Below are 9,999 nucleotides of genomic sequence, written 5' to 3'. Positions count from 1 at the left end.
AGCCGGACCGCCGTCCTGCCGCAGGAGCCGGAGGCTGTCGCGGGGGAGCAGGGCCGGCCGGCTCCCGGAGGCGCACGGCGGGCGGTGCTCCCGCTCCCCGGCGCCGGGACTTGTTGCGCGGCGGCCGTGCGAGGAGCCCGCCCTTGCCCCGTGGGGTTGCTCCGACCCCCGGGCACCGCCGCCCTCGCTGCCCCTCAGCAGCTCGCCACCCCCGAGCGTCCCAGGAGCGCTGCCAGAGCCGCGGTGCAGGGGGCGGCGAGGGGCCAGAGGTGGGACCCTTTCTCAACTCCGGTTTCACCGAGAAGCTGCCGAGCTTTCCCAGTCCTGTTGGGAGCTGAGAGGTGAGAGCTGCTAGAGCAGCCGAAGGATGGCGAGAGGGGCGCATCTGGGAAGGAAGGGAAGACTATCTCTCCTGCCGATGCAAGCTGGGCCTGGCAACGGCACCAGAGAGCAGGGGCAGCAGGTGTTGTCCCTCAGTCCCTTCTTTCTCATCCCTGCCACTAGTGTGAAGTGTTGATGCACCACAACAGACTTCCCCCTTGTTGGTTGTGATCCTGGGGGAATGTGGTGCTCAGCCCAGTCCCAAGCACCAGTCCCAAACACTGTCCCGGTCCTCTCGCTTGTCATATTTCATCCTTGTGTCTTTCTATCTCAGGTTATGGGTGATTCCTCCTGTGCTGATACTGTAACTGCGTCACAGGGCTGCATGACTCCGGGCAGCGCTGGAATCCCAGCGACTTTCTGCTCTTTGCTCCCCACAAGACCAGTGCATCCAGGACACAGAAGGAAGCCTTGAACCAGGACAAGCCTGGTCCTGCCTGACACTGAGGGACACGGTCCAGAGGACTGGGAAGTTGCTCAGGGAGATCTCAGAAAGCAAAGACTTTCAGGGATCAGGGAATGCAGACAAATTCACTCCAAATCTGCTTCCAGGGGCGGCAGGGAAAAGTTCACCTCCTTGAGCAATGTGAAAAGCAACAGGGAAGGAGATGCTGCATTAGCAAGGTCTGAAGGCCAAAAGAAAGAGGATTAAATGGCAGCAGGGCCCAAATCTGGCCCCGGGCATCCCCTGCTCCAGAGAGGCAGATCTCTGGCCATATAGCAGCCACAGTTGTAAACTTAGTCACCTCAAAAACACTGCAAAGGCTGATCAGACCGTGTCCACAGATTTCAGATGCACCTGAGAGAGGGTGCTCTGAATGCAGACAGGGCTTTCCCTCCCATGCAGACGCTCTGCCAAGAGAAAAAAAAAGAGCTCAAACATCCCACCTCTCCACCCAAAACTCCACTAACAAAACCCAGACACCCAAAGCTGGCTCTGCATGTGGGCTGGGGCTGCAGTTGCTGTGGAGAGAGCAAACCATCAGCCCTTCCCTGTTCCCTGGTCTGTGCCTGGTGTTGCTTTGTAAACCTGTACCAGCTGAGGTTTGTCCTTTTCTCTTCAGTGCCTTTCCTGTGGTTTTTGTGATGGACAGAGGTAACTCAGCCCTGAAAATGAAGGCAGGAGTACTTCCAAGAGTACAGGGAAGAGCTCTGTCCCACCTCCAGCTTTTTGTTGCTTGTTCTATCAAAGCTGTTTCCAGGCCCATTTGGACAAAAAGTATTTCAGCTTCCAAAAGATGAGAAATTAAGTAAGATTTTAAGAAATTAAGAAAGAAATAAGGTAAGAGAAATTAAGTAAGATTTAGTACTTGGAATGATTACCATTATTGCCATTTAACATTTAACATATTGCCCTGGTTTTTGACGTAGTAGTAGTTAATTTTCTTCATAGTAGCTGGCATAGTGCTGTGTTCGGGATTTAGGGTGAGAATAATGTTGGTAACACACTGGTGTTTTAGTTGTTGTTGAGCAGTGCTTGTACCAAGTCAAGGATTTTTCAGCTTCTCATACTGCCCTGCCAGAGAGTATGCTGGGATGTGCAAGAAGATGGGAGGGGATGCTGCTGGGACAACTGCCCCAACTGGCCATGGGTATATCCCATATCATACAGCATCATGCTGAATCAAAAATCTGGGGGAGATGGCCAGAGGACTTTCTGGGCAGCAGTTGATTGGTTGGATGGTGATTGTCCATTGCTTTCACTGTATATCCTTTTAGCATTATATTATTTTCCCTTCCTTTTCTGTTTCTTTAAGCTGCCTTTCTCTGAGCCCACAAGTTTTACCTTTTGATTCTCTTCCTCACCCCACTGTGCTGGCAGTAAAAGAACATCTGTATGGTGTTTAGCTGTCTGCTGGGTTAAACAAATTTTGTTTATTAAGCAGGCCTACATATACAGAAAATACTAATGCAGCAATGAAATTTACTGTCTCCTTCTACTGCCTTGGAAGCAAAAATAGTTGTCAATCCTGTGACAGGAAGCTGCATGTGCTCCCTTCCAAGTGTATTTCCTTCAGAACCCTGGACTCTACTGTTACATGGTGGCATTTCTCAGCATTGTGCCATGGTTTCTTGCCAGCTATCTTTTCCTTTCTTGGAGTATTAGCAGCAAAAAAAATCCAATGTGTGACCCATCTTCAAGTACAGCACTCCTTCTGCCTTTATCTCACTTTTCTCCTCTGGTCTTTGGAAGGGGAGCCAAAAGATCTTCAGTGAATAAAAGGTAAAAAAGAAAAAAGTGAAGAAGGTCAGGTGAGGAAAAAATTTAAGATGCCAGAGGTGTGTGGATATAGCAGCAGAATATATGAAAGGGCAGTTTTCATCTGTTTCTCTCAATAGGAAGCAGGTGGGTAAGGTAAGGCAAATCTAACATACCTGTTTTCTTGGGAAGGTGATAAGGAGGGAAAGGAGGAGGAGCTGCTCTTGATTTGGGGTACTTGAGAAGCTCTCTCCACTCCCCACCTTGGTGTATGTGCCAGGTGATATCCAGAGATGTTCCTTGGTGCCCTAGGCAGCCCTATGCAGGAAGCTGAGTACAGCAGCAGCCTTGCAGCATAAATACCTTCAGGGTTTAGCTCTTTCAAATCACCCCAGAAATCTGAGGTGCCTTCCCTTCTTTGTAGGTCACAGTCTGTGTTTTTATGGCACCACCACAACTCCCTTCTCTGTATCCCCCTGCAGGCAGATGGATGGGCAGCATCACTGCGAAAGCTGCTGAAGGGACCATGCTATGCTGCTCCTTGGCTGTCCCACCACGCTCCTGGTTTCTGACATGGCTTTGCTTGGTGCCCAGCTTGGGCTGCTCCCTGTGTGGAAATGCAACTTAACAAGCTCTTTTGTGGCATTGAGTTTTCCTTGCAAAGCCCCGGCCCCACAGATGCTTTCCTGGGAGGGCCCTGCACTGTACACCCAGCAGTGGCGGCATTGGCCCTCCTCTTGTCCTCCCTGGGCTGTCTCACTGTGCTGGTTTTGGCCAAGATAGGTAATTTTCTTCACAGGAGCTGGCATAGACCTGTGTTTTGGATTTGTGCTGGAAACAGTGTTGATAACACAGCGATGTTTTCATTACTGCCGAGCAGCATTCGCACAAAGTCAAGGCCTTTTCAGCCTCTCCCCCATCCCACCAGAGAGGGGGTGGGGGTGTGTGCGGAGCTGGGAGAGGATGCAGGACCCCAACACACTAAAGGGGTATTCCAGACCGTATGGCATCATATAAAGCTGGGGAGGAAGGAGAAAGGGGAGGATTTTTGGAGTGATGGCATTTGCCTTCCCAAGTCTCTGTTATGTGTGATGCAGCCCTGCTTTCCCGAGGATGGCTGAACACCTGCCTGCCCATGGGAAGCAGCGAATGAATCCCTTGTTTTGCTTTGCTCAAATGCATGGCTTTTGCTTCATCTATTAAACTGTCTCCATCTCAGCCCATGAATTTTCTCAGTTTTACTCTTCTCTTTCCCTCCCGTGTTCCACTGTGTGGGAGTGGGCAAGTGGCTGTGTGGGGCTGGATGCCAGCTGGGGCTAAGCCTCACCACACACCCACTGTAGCCCATCCCAGTGGCTGAGGATGCTGTGTGGCAGCTGCCCTGGCAGCCACCATGGGTGCCCTGGGGCCAGGTGCCTTCCAGGGCTGCAGGATCATGCTGAGGGCCCCAGCTAACTGTCAAAATCCACAAAAACCCAAAAATACATCATGGTTTGGTGCTGTGAATTTTCTCCAGGTGAATCAAGAGAAGGCTTTTTTCCCAAAATGTGAAAATCCAAGGCACAGAAAGATGACCTGGTGAAGTCTGTCCTGTGAGCACTCCCTCTCTCCTGGTGCAAGAGGGATTTCCCTGTGCTCACGTGCCCTCTGTAAAGCAAAACCACCTTCTGGCTGCAGCTGGGGATGACTTTCCATTAGCTGGTGGCACCATGTTCCACCTCTGCACGCCGAGGTGTCCCACAGTGAATGTACCAGTTACCTCTGGCGGGTTTGGGCTTGAACAGATCCCAGCCCATCCTCCAAGTGGGGTAATTTATCCAGCAGACCTCTGGGGAAGACCCGTGTTCCCTGCAGATGCCAGTGAAAAAGTGGTGAGTTTCTCCCTTGTGCGTGTGCGGGCTCGGTTCAGTAAGATAATGGCTGCAAGCAACAGCGACTGTACAGCTCAATTTCCACATGTGCATCTGGAGTGCACACCAGCATTGTGCAGAATAGCAGGGAAATTTACACCTAGGAAAGATAACCAGGGAAAGAGTATCGCTGTAAGCCATGGCACTTCTCCTCAATACTTGTATTCAGGGGTGGAACAAGCCTGAGTTCACTCGCAGCAATGAAATGCCCCATTAATCACGTATGCCTTTGAAAGGGATATGTCAGGCTTGGCTTATACGCCTACATTGGTACCTGATCCCATCTAGACAATGCCAGACAAGCGCTTGACAAAGCGGCTCTAGTTAGTAACTTGACTTATTTGTTAGTTTGCTAGTTAGATATAAATCAAAGTGTCGTAATAAGCCAATGATGTAGCAACAGCTGCAATCTAATTTAGAGAGAAACGGCCTCATTTTAGTTTCCCTGACATGAACACAAAAGACAGTATCAATACTGAAGCTGGCAGAGACACAGCTGTATAAAAGAAGTGAAAGGTCCAAATAAAAGGGCAAATAAATATATTATAAACCCGATAAAAGAAAACTTAAAATAAGATTGGTCTTTAACAGTTTTAATTTGTCTGCAAAAGAATTCTGACTACAAGGAATAAATACATCTTGGAGCTATGCTCTAACATTAACAATCATTTCATCAGTATAGCAAACAAATAGCTCTGTCTACATCTTAAGTACTTGGGTGTGCATAGGAAAGATTTGCCTCAGCTGTGACCCTGATTGATTGTCCTTTCAATGTAATAATTTCTGTGGTAGACTGACCTCCCAAATTTTGCTGTAGAAGCCTATTAACAAGCTGACCTTTGAGGCAGTTGCAAAAAATACTGTTCGTGGCAGCAAAGAATGCTCTTAGGAAGGGCTGTATTTCTGGCTGGCAATGTAATGGCTCAGCTCCATTGATTCCAATTTATCTATATCTCTTGATTTTGGCTGGAGACCAGATCTGTGGTATCTATTTTGGGAAATGAATTTAAAAACAACAACAATAAATACTTCCAGATGTAGCATTGAATCAGCATATCATATTCAGTGCTGCTTGAAACTATTGAGTCAGTTGGTGCAGAGAGATTTTTAAGAAGATATGTACAGTTTAATGACTGACGAAGAAATTTATAGACAGGCTTGCTTTATCTCTTGCTTCAAAAAATATAGGTCACAGAAGTATCCTTGCAGGTAGAGCAATTAGTAACAAGTCCAAGCAGAGAAGAGCACAATATGCATCACTCTGCAATTAGCTAAATGTATTATGAGGTTGGCTGGGATTTTCTGCCTTTTGAAATTTCAGACATTGATGAGAGCAAGATGGTGAGCTTGCAAAACCAGTGGCCTGAGCCTGTGTAGCAAAATCTAGCTCTCTTACCTCTAAGAAAAGTGGAAAGCAGAGGTCTGCCATGTTCCTCTGTAAATTGAATGAATCCTGCAGCTATTTGCACTTGTCCTGACTGAACAGAAAATGTAGTCCAGTGAAAACACACCACTGAGGCAGATTCTGATCCCACAGTCTTCCCTCATAAATATGAAACAAGTAGTATTTTAACCAACTTCATCAAGATTGCTGGGGTACACGAGAGCTGAAAATGTGACGTGAACAATCTAAGTTTTAGGCAGCCTATCAAAGTTCTTCCAGCCTGGGTGGAAGAGTCCTGTCAGTCCTCAACTAAGATTTCACCATTAGAATTCAATGCATATCCTTGAACTATGTGATACATTTTGGTGGTTTACAAACCCCGGTGCATGGAGTGCTTTCTTCAGTGTGGGGCACTCAGATGCTGCCAACCCAGGGATTCTGGGCTCTAAGTGCTCTTAAAAGAGACTTCAGATATTTTCATTCATGCCCTCACATGATTTTGCCAGATACAGTTTTGCTGCAATTGTCACAAAAACATTTCAGCACCATAAATATCAGGGAATTCCAGGTGCATGTATATAGGAGATGATATTTCCCTGGTGAGGTGTGATCCACTATCTCTATGTCCCTCCTTTTTATGAAGCGTGGCTCTATTAAACAAATGTACATCAGGGGGATGTGTTATGGGAATACCAGGACAGGGCTTTACCTTGTGACTTAGTTTTTCATGCTGCAACACAGAGCACAAAGTGTTGAAGCACTGAATCAAAAGCTCCGAGGACTGGCGTGGATGCCAATCCACCATGGAATGGTGCTTGTGGATCGATAACAACTAGTAATGCTTAACTGCTAGTAATGCCTTAACTAGCAATACCTAAACTGCTTTTCATAATTACTCTGTTGTGTGACAGTGCTGACACTGGTGAACAAAGCCGTGTGGCAGATCATTTAGCAAAATCAGTAGAAATCCAATGTACAGATTATTGTTCAACAATGGTTTTATTCCAACTCTAAGAGCAGAGATTATGCTCCATAGTAAATCATGATGTTTAGGAAACCCCAAGAGTGATCCAAATACTGTAATTTTGCTGCAAATACACATGGGAAGTTGTTACAGACCTACTGTGTGGTTGATCAACCAGTTTTCTTCTGTCAGGAGCATTTGTTTGATTCTTATTTAAATTTTCTGTATATTGCCATTACAGTCAGTGTTGGCTGAAGTTACTAAAATCCAGACAGCCCTTTTGCTGGCATTGGGTTGCTGTGATTCAGAACCTGACAGACCAACAGAGGAAATGTGACCTTCTTCTGTTCTTTTTATTATACACATGGTAAGCACACTGTAGCTAGTAGACTATTTTCTGTCATATCCAGTAGTCTTTCTTTTCTTTTATTGAAAATCATAAGCAAAATTACTACTAAAGAAAGAAGAGTTTTGGTCTTGGAATCCCATCAATTTGATTGATAACCAGGGCCAACCATGCTAGGGGAATAAAGGATAGGACAGCTAAGTTTCCTCAGGAATACCATTGTCCCTGGTATTGGTGTTCCTCCCATGCCAGGAAAGAACAAATGGTAATTTACATGTGCATTTCCACCCCAGTTGAAGGAGTGAGGCCTCCACTGGAGAGATGCCTTATGGAGAAAGCCATGTTTGCATGTATTTGCCATTGTACTGCTTGACTTTCAGCTCATCTCAGCGCACTGTGCGGTGGCAAGTTGTGTCCATCCTTACCCCCCTGCCCTTGTGGTCTCTTAAAATTCCTCTGCAAATGGGGAAGGTCTAAGCTCCTACATCTGCCTTCTGGGACTGAAGATGCTGCTGCTCTGCAACTCTTTGTTCCCTGTGGTGAGAACCTAGAGCATGTGACTCCCACTGGTGTGGATGTATCTTGAAGTGTGGAGCCCAATGTTTCAGATTTAACTCAGTTTCAGCTTAAAATCAAAGCATTCTAGATCTCTTGGAAGCCAAACAATTTGAACAGTCCTAACCCAATGGTGAACAAACCCTGCTTTAGGCTGAGTTATAATTAGGTTGCAGCCATTTGTACCTTTTTCCCTTTCCAAGAACAGGTGTAAGCAAGCTTAAGGGAACTTTGTGGGTAAAAAGCTGGCTGGTGACATTTTTTATGTCACTTTAAACTCAGTCTTCATATCTTTGCCCTTCAGGAAATGCCTTGGGAAGGCCATCAAATAAACAACAGTGGGCTGGGCTATACTCAAACAATAAGGTTCTTTGAGTAGCATAGATAAACCCCATTTTAGATACAGTGAGACAAAATACAAGACAGAAGTGCTGGACCACCTGTCACCCAGCAATGGAGTTTCCAGAGTTTGTTTCAAAATTTTAGGGCTATGTAGCTGCCTTGCATCCATTTCTCATGCCCTTCTTTTGGTCAGATGGTTGCAGCAGATCTACATGACCAAACTGGATTTCTTCAGCTTACTTTGGGGAGCCAAACTGCCAGAGTGGCAGCAGATAAGCTCTATGACTGCAGCAGAACCACTTGTTCTCCCATGAATTTGGCTCCTTTGCCATGCAAAGGCCTCTAGGGAAGAGCGGGCCATACTTTCTGTGCAGGTGATTAGGTGATGGTTTCTCATATGCGAAAGGAAATTCGTGTCAGGCTGAGCAATCTTTCCCAACCCTTCCTAGGGAAAAACAGGGCTCTAGATTGTAGCACCATGCTAGCCCCTCACCTCCCCATGGGCTCAGTGGGTGTAACAGAAGGTGGAGTCACAGGTGAAAGTAGGCATATTTTTTCCATTTTTTCCCAAAATTTGTGCTATTAGATAGATTGGGAATTCCCTGTTTCTTCTCTCCAGTGTGAGAGCAAGGCTGGAAGAGTCTGTCTGTACATGGACGTGGATCTGCTGGAATCCACACTGTGGAGGGAGCTTCCTGCACGTTTTCCTGTTCTAGTTTTGGAGTATGGGAGGAAGTTTTGTGGGGAAGAGCAGGTTCCATGCGTAAGCCAAGGATATTGGGCAGTGCTATGCTCTGAGGGTGGGAGCAAGAGCAGTGCCTGTGAATAGCTGCAGTTTGCAGCAGAGCAGGTTTGACTCTGTCCGTGCAATCAGACCTTGAAGTACAAAGGGTGTGCCCATGAGGAGCCCGGCAGCATCAGTGTGGGAAACACACATGTGTTTGTTTCCCCTTTTCCTGCCTGGAATATGAGCCCCACTGCACTGTGCATAGGAAAAGGTACACAAGCCTGTTTGCAAAAAAAATCTTGCATTGGCTTAAACGCAGTTTTTGGTGGCGAGACCATAGACAACAAGGCCTGCTCCTCTCAGGGTTGAGCTGCTGTTGGAGTATTGGAGGCTGAGAAACCCTGGCCAGCCTAGCACATTGCTGTGTAGCAGGCATGACAATGCCATGTAAAAGAAGTTCCCTGAAAGGCTTTCAGAAGTCAGAGCTGCTATACAACAGCCTGGGAGCTTGTTAGCTCCCTTGCTACATCTGCCTTGAGATGAACAAGAGCCCCCATCAATGCCATTTCGCCCTTCTGTACCTCAGGCCTGACACCCACCCCACCTGCTCAGGACAGGCTTCCAGCCAGACAGACGGACAAGGATGCACTTGCTCTTCCCCCCACACTTCTTTTTCTCCCCTTTTTCCTCCATGGCTTTTTGCTTTTAAAGGTTGCTGCTGACAAATCTATCTATTTGGGGCAAATTGTCAGTGAGAAACTTCCGCTCGAACTCTTTGGGACAAAACTGCCTCTTTGAAAGGGTAAATCCCGTTGCATGAAGGTCTGAACAATGGCCAAATGTGTTGCTGCTACTGCTGCCGCTGCTGCTGAGGCCGGGGCTGTGACAAAGAGCGGATTAATTGGTGCCGCGGCTGACTGGTTCGAGATGGCTCCACTCAGCCCGCGCCGCGGGGAGCCCCATTGACTGGGCCCCGAGTCCCACTTTTCACAAACTCCAAACAAAAGTCAATTTCTTTTTTATAAGGCGAGGGAAGAAAAAAAAAATCAGTTCATGTTTGAGCTCGGGAAGTTGACTTGTTGGATTATAGGGCGTCATGCTCTCTCTGTCTGTCTCTCCCATGCTTTAAAGTTGCTTCTCCCACTAAGAGAAGGGTGAAGAGGGGAAAATGGAAGCAAAAGGGAGAGGTT

This window comes from Fringilla coelebs (assembly GCF_963513975.1).
Source record: "Fringilla coelebs genome assembly, chromosome: 3".
Lineage (NCBI taxonomy): Eukaryota > Metazoa > Chordata > Aves > Passeriformes > Fringillidae > Fringilla > Fringilla coelebs.
This window is presented reverse-complemented; position numbering follows the sequence as displayed.